Below are 7,187 nucleotides of genomic sequence, written 5' to 3'. Positions count from 1 at the left end.
AAGGTCCATTACCCCCTTCCAACAAATAAAACTACCGGCTAATCATTTTTAAATAAAAAGAAAATTAATCACTACAGTACTTACAGCCAGGTTAAAAGTTCAATTGTTGAAAGATTTAATAAAACTTTTAAACTTTTGTTTGGTCCCCGCAAGGTTGAGGCCCCCCTGGGTCGGTTTTTTGTGTCAGTACCGGTCCTCAGTTGGTAGCATTGGTGTTCTTGAGAGAGTGGTGTGGGTGGCCGGTGCTGTGGAGCTGGCCTGTTCCCCCTTGACTGTGAATAAGAAAAAAAGGCGTGTTAGCTTCTCTGGCAAAACGTAAGAATTGTGATTGTCTGTGCTTCCGGCCATATTGTGGCGTCGGTTAGATACGCAAAACCTTTTGTGACTGTATCAAGAACATTGCCAGCGGGCATTGGATGGTTGTATATAATTCAAAAAGCCATTGTACTTTTGAGGAAATTAACATTTGTAAGTTTTATACTTATCATTATTAATCAGAATTGTCTGACACCCCGTCTGGGGTTCTCATGGTTTTGTTCCTCGATTTATGCTTTGAGACCTTGCATGGTCATTATAATTGCCTTGAACACTGCTTACACGTTTTAAATTGTCCAGAATTGTATCCTCTACTCCAGTTCCAGTATTGTTCAGGAACTGCGTCTTATTTGTCTTGGACATATTATTGTGAACAGTTTGTCTATATTATTATTCAGTTATATATATATTGTTAATAGCCCTGACCCTATTTTTATTTAGATATAATATATTGCATATTATTTGTCTTGGACATATTATTGTGAACAGTTTGTCTATATTATTATTCAGTTATATATATATTGTTAATAGCCCTGTCCCTATTTTTATTTAGATATAATATATTGCATATTATTTGTCTTGGACATATTATTGTGAACAGTTTGTCTATATTATTATTCATTTATATATATATTGTTAATAGACCTGTCCCTATTTTTATTTAAATATATATCGCATATTATTTGTCTCGGACATATTATTGTGAACGGTTTGCCTATATTATTATTCATTTATATATATATATATTGTTAATAGCCCTGTACCTCTTAGTAATTAGTCATTTATTGCGTTTCATTTGTCTTGGACATAATTGTGAATATCCTTTGTTTATTATTAAACACGTATTGTTAAAAGCCTTGTTACTATAATTCAGCACATATATATGTATATATTCAATAGCAATTGCCTGAACTTCCTATTGTCAATCTCCTTGTATGCATTATTAATCATTTATTTTTATTGTTTACTTTATTGAATGGACTATTAATTGATCTGTAATTAAAAAATAAACTACAATTAGGCTTTTCATTGATAGAGGTATTTCAAGTGTCGGTGGCGTCCCCCACCCTCGATCCTTCCCTGACCAAGTTATATTGAAGTCGTCGTTCCTTTTATTTTATTTACTATTGCCCCCTCCCCCTATTAGAAATCTGTTCAACTATGATGTAACAATTGTTTAGTCTTAGAGGAAACTACAATTATACAAAGCATTTACCTGATCTCATAAATACCTACAACAACAAAGTACACCGTACAATTGGTATGACACCATCAGAAGTAAATTCTGGCAATGAAGCATTCTTACTAGCTAATGTTTACTCTTCTAAAGTAAAAAGAAAAGATAAACAACGATTTAAAGAAGGAGACAATGTACGTGTTTCGGAAAAAAGAACTATATTTAGCAGAGGTTATACACCCAATTGGAGCACTGAAATATTTAAAATTAAAAATGTTCGCAGCACTATTCCATACACTTACCTGTTGGAAGATTTGACAGGACAGTCTATTCAAGGAGCATTTTATACACAAGAACTGCAGAAAACTAAATATAAAGATGTATATCTTGTAGAAAAAATTCTAAGACGTAAAAAAAATAAGCTGTATGTAAAGTGGTTAGGTTTTAAGAAACCTTCTTGGATAAATAAAAATGATTTAGTGGAATAATAAAGTTTTTGTAATAAATTTTTTTTTTTCATTAACCTCCCACCTTAATACATACCTTTATTAGTACATACCTTTATTAATACCTACCAGCTATACATACCTTTACCTTTATATATTTTTTAAATAAACTGGATTTAAACAAGTGTAAATCAGTTATCAGAGATAATAGGGTCACAAAGGTTACAAGATAGCTAAATAAGAGCGATTCTTCTGAGTGGAGGGGGTAAAAAACTACCGGCTAATTCTTTTTTAATTTGGGTCAAATTATTAAATAGTATATATTTTTAATAAATTAGATTTAAACAAGTGTAAATCAGTTATCAGAGATAATAGGGTCACAAAGGTTACAAGATAACTAAAGAGAGAATTATATTTGTTGTTCTTCTGAGTGGAGGGGGTAAAAAACCGATGTTTTGCCTACACACACAATTGGCCGGGGGGGTGGAAAAGTGTCCTGAAACAGACAAAATCTATCTACTCTTGTTTGCCACAGTGGCCAACTTGTCTAGGTCGTCCTGTTCAATAGCGGCTAGAATCCCTCTCACTCTCTGCGGTAGTGCTCGCAGCCAAACGGTACGTAAGACGCCGTCCGACATCGCTGTACCCGCTTGGTTTTGCATTTGTCGCAACAGCTGTGAAGGGGTCATGTCGCCAAGCTGTGTTTGTTCCAGAAGCCTTAATATCCTTCTCTCCTGGCTTTGACTGTAGATAGCGATCAGTTTTTCCTTCGTTGACGTGTAAGGAGTCTGGTCCGTGTACGTGTACAGTTAACATCGTCTCTTAAATTTTTGTGTTTTTGAGTGGGAAAACAGTGGCCGATATTGGTGGAACTTGGTGTACATTATAATTAGTGCTAAATCTTAGTAAGTGAAAAATTTAAAGATTTTCTGTTTCATGGTTTTGGAGAAAAACAAAAGAGAAGATTTTGTTTGAATTATAACAATATTGGATAAGTTTCTTATCTATGTGTTGTTTTGTTTATTGATATTTTTAGTGTTTGTTTGTGGACTCTGAGACCTGCCTTGAGACAAGTTTATTTTTACTTGCTCTACTTCAATTTATTAAAATATAAAAATGGCATTTTCGAATGAAGATATAATGAATGAAATAAAAAAAAATCTTAATGAGACTAAAGAAATAAAAACCACTCTAGAGAAAGCATTAACAGTGATGGAGGACATGATGGGTCAATTTACTGAACTAAAAATAAAATGTGAAAACTTGGAAGAAAAAAATACACGCTTGTCGGAACAAGTGAAGTATCTAAATAGTCAGGTACGTAAAAATAATTTCGTAATTTACAATGTGCCTAAAACTGAAAACGAAGACATTGTAGAAAAAGTTAAAGAGATCTGCTTAGAAGCCGAAATAACTGTTACTGATCAAGAGATTAATAATTGTTTTAGAATTGGGAAAGGAGCTGATCCTCGACCTGTGCTGGTTTCCTTGAGCAGTAATTTACTGAAGAGGAAAATATTTAGCAAGAGAGAATACTTGCAGCAGAAACACTATCGACTGAATCACGACCGGACACTGGAGGAGCGAGAGGAGGGAAGGAGGATTTTTGCCTGTTTAAGCAAATTAAAAAGTCTTGATAGCTCTGTAATGTATAGGAATAGAACTTTTAAATTTAGAGGTGACTTTTATACTCTCAAAGAGGTTGAAGAACTGATTAAGGGCGGGAGCCTGGACACTGCTACTACGGCGGAGCAAATGAAGAAAAGACTAAAATTAGACAGCGTGAAAGAGAGGCTTGGTCCTTTTCGATTTCGTCCCTCATCACCCTCACCCTCATCTGTCAAGTCGTTTCCCGGCTGAAAGGCGTCCTGGGGGCAGCACTTCCGAATTCGATCTATTTTCACCTAGTAATGACCATGACAACCAGTATTCCAGAGTTCAGAGTTTTAGAACTGATTCTTTGGATATTTCAGAACCAACTCTTCTATCTACTGAAAATTTTAAGAAAGCTAAAGGTACTGAGAATATTAAATTTAAATTTAGTATAGCATTTTGTAATATTAGTGGTTTTAAAAGTCTATTTAAATTGATGAATGATGAAATAAATCTATTTAATAATAATCTGGTAATCTGTTTAGCTGAAACTTGGCTATTAAATAACCAGTTTCAACTTCCGTTCTTTTTTTCTGATTATATTCCATTCGTTAGTTTAGCTGTTAAAACTAATGTGCGAGGGCGAGCGAGTGGAGGCTTGTTAACACTAGTCAAGAAACAGTTTGAACATCATACTGAAGTTATAGATAGGAAGGATTATTGGTTGTTTATAGGAATATTAATAGAACATACATTTATTATAATTGGAAATATATACTTGCCCCCTTTATTGATATAGAATTACAGCTTGAATTATTGAATAACACAATTATTAAAATTAAATCTAAATATCCTAATAGTAATATGGTCTTGTTAGGGGATTTTAACTGCCGAATTGGCAATTTGAATAGTTTTGATGATGATATTTTTGATAATTTTCAACTTATTGGCGCGAGAACATCTTCAGATATTGTAATTAACAGAAGAGGTAAATTATTATCTGAAACAATGGAGACCCTAGGATTCTATTTATGTAACGGCCGTTCGTTGTCAGATAGTCCGGGGAAATTTACAAATATAACTGCTAGAGGTAAAAGTACCATTGATTTGGTTTGGATTAATGAAAATATGTTTAATTTGTTTTGTGATTTGTCTGTTGATTTAATTTCAGAATCTTATGACCACCTATTATGTACCTGTATTATAGAAATACCGCATTTAATTCAATTTAATAAGATAAATAGATCTTGTGTTAAAGAAAAACATTCACTAGTGAAAACTATTAGATGGGATTATGATAAGGTATTTTCTTTTCAAAATAGTTTGAAACAATCACAAAGAATTTATTTCAATGATAGTGACACTAGTAATTTGCATATTAATTTTATTGAGGCTTTGGAACAGGCGCTCGCTGGTTCGGCAATGTTGTCTTATGGGAAGCAGAACAGTTGTCTACAATATTTGGCCAAGAATGATTGGTATGATCATGAATGTAGAAAGCAAAAAACTATTCTTCGGCGCAAATATAGACTTTTCTTAAAACATAAACATCCTAAACTCCTTGAAAATTATATTGTTCAAAGATCTTCATATAGAAATTTAATCAATCAGAAGAAAAAAGAAAATCATATCCTATTTTTAGAAAATATTCGAAATGTTAAAAATAGCTCCCAGTTTTGGAAAGCTATAAAATCAGTCAAGGGTTACAAACCGACAATTAATGAGATAGGTTTAGATAATTGGTCTGTTTATTACAAAAAACTTTTCGGTGAGAAATTGTTATCGGATACATTATTTTTTTCAGTAGCCGATCCTTTTTTGGATGATCCTATAACCTTGGACGAATTACAATTCGCAATTAGAGTTGCAGGGAAAAACAAAACTCCAGGATTTGACAATATTTCTTATGAAATTTACAAGAGCCTCCCTGCTGAATGGGAACATTATTTGTTAAATTTATACAACACTATTTTAGTTCAAGAAACCGTTCCTAAAGCTTGGTCTAAATCTAAATTAAGCTTGATCTACAAGAAAGGGGACAAAAAGGATTTTGATAATTACCGGGGAATAGCTATTTTGAATAATATAACAAAGCTTTTTACTAGCATTCTGGCTCGTAGGCTTCTAAGTTGGGCTGAATTCTGGGGCTTTCTGCCGGAAGAACAAGCTGGCTTTCGTGAGGGAAGGGGTTGTCTTGACCATGTATTTACTCTGATGTCGCTTGTTACCATAAATCTGAAGAAAAAAGGAGCCTATATTTATGCGACTTTTGTGGATTTTAAGAAAGCGTTCGATCGGGTTCAACATGATTTACTGTGGGATAAACTTTTTAAAATGGGTGTAAGTGGAAAAATTATTAGAATTATGAAGACCCTTTACGACAGTGCCGTAATGCAGATTAAGTTGGAAAATGAATTATCAGAAGAAATAGGAATATCTACTGGTTTGTTACAAGGGGAGAGTCTTAGTCCGGTCCTCTTTATTTTATTTTTGGCCGATAAAGTGTCTTATTTTAAAGAAAATGAAGCGAACGGAATTAAACTCACTGCTTCAACTCAGATTAATATGCTCTTGTTCGCAGACGACCTGGTAATATTTGGATACTCCTGGTACGATGCACAGAAAAATTTAAAACTCTTGGATCAGTATTGTTCTAGTAATTGTTTATCAATAAATTCCCAAAAAACAAAAGTTTTAGTGTTCCATAAGTCACCCAGATTAAAGCGATTGAAGCCACTGTTTTATAGGGGTTTAAAGTTAGATTATTGTAGGAGCTATATTTATCTGGGAGTCCCCTTTTCTGCGAGTGGAAAATTTAAAGCCGCTTCAGATTTTTTTCTACAAAAGTCGGTAATAGCCGGCGCTAAAGTTAGGGACATTTTAATAAAGAGCAAAAGTGACGCTTGGGAAACGAAAATGGCTCTATTTGACTCTATGGTAGCATCAACAACTTTATACTGTTCTGAGGTGTGGGCTTTAAGGTATTTGGATGTGTTGGAAACAGCACAAACTAAATTTCTAAGAAGTTTATTTTACTGGTCACAGTGTACCCCTCACTACATGATAAGGCTTGAAACTGGTAGGGCTCCGTTAAGTTCGTTTGTTTTTAAAAGAATCATTAATTATTGGACAAAATTACTCTCTCTTCCTGAAGATAGGCTTCCGAAACAATGTTTCAGATTTTTATGTTCCCTGGATACCAATGATCATTATAGCAATGAATACAACTGGGTGTCAATGGTTAGATCCTGGGGGGAATCATTAGGTGACGTACATATCTTTCACACAAAGGACAGTGATTTTATTTCAAATGATGTAGTTGATAAACTACTAAACACCTTACTTAGTAAAGATATAGATCGGGCTCTTAATTCAAAATTTAGTTCCACCTACAGACGTGTAACTGACTTCAATTATTACCAACCACAAACCTATTTGAAATACAAAATTAACTTTGAAAAATTAAGAATAGTTAGTCAATTGAGGCTCAGTGGTGATAATATGATAAAATTGTTCTTCAAAGGTTCTCTCCTCAACATGACATCCGATCAAGACTGCCCAATTTGTCAACAAATAATTTTAAATCCGTTGAATCATCTGCTGGTAGAATGCCAGGCTAATTATAGTAACCGTGAAAAGTTTTTAGAACACTATTT

General features: G+C 33.7%; 1 long non-coding RNA gene across 1 annotated transcript; it reads left to right on the top strand.

Annotated features, from left to right (window-relative positions):
- Nucleotides 1–2,729: 2,729 nt before the first annotated feature.
- LOC141452037 (uncharacterized) lies at nucleotides 2,730–6,961 on the top strand. The gene is made up of 2 exons (XR_012457212.1): nucleotides 2,730–3,255; nucleotides 3,387–6,961. It is a non-coding gene; the product is annotated as an uncharacterized lncRNA (long non-coding RNA).
- The last annotated feature ends 226 nt before the right edge of the window (nucleotides 6,962–7,187 follow it).

The sequence above is a fragment of the Rhodnius prolixus genome, unplaced genomic scaffold (assembly GCF_049639745.1).
Source record: "Rhodnius prolixus isolate KJV_2025 unplaced genomic scaffold, Rpr scaffold_26, whole genome shotgun sequence".
Classification (NCBI taxonomy): domain Eukaryota; kingdom Metazoa; phylum Arthropoda; class Insecta; order Hemiptera; family Reduviidae; genus Rhodnius; species Rhodnius prolixus.
The sequence above is the reverse complement of the archived record's forward strand: the minus strand, read 5'-3'. Positions and strand labels throughout refer to the sequence as shown.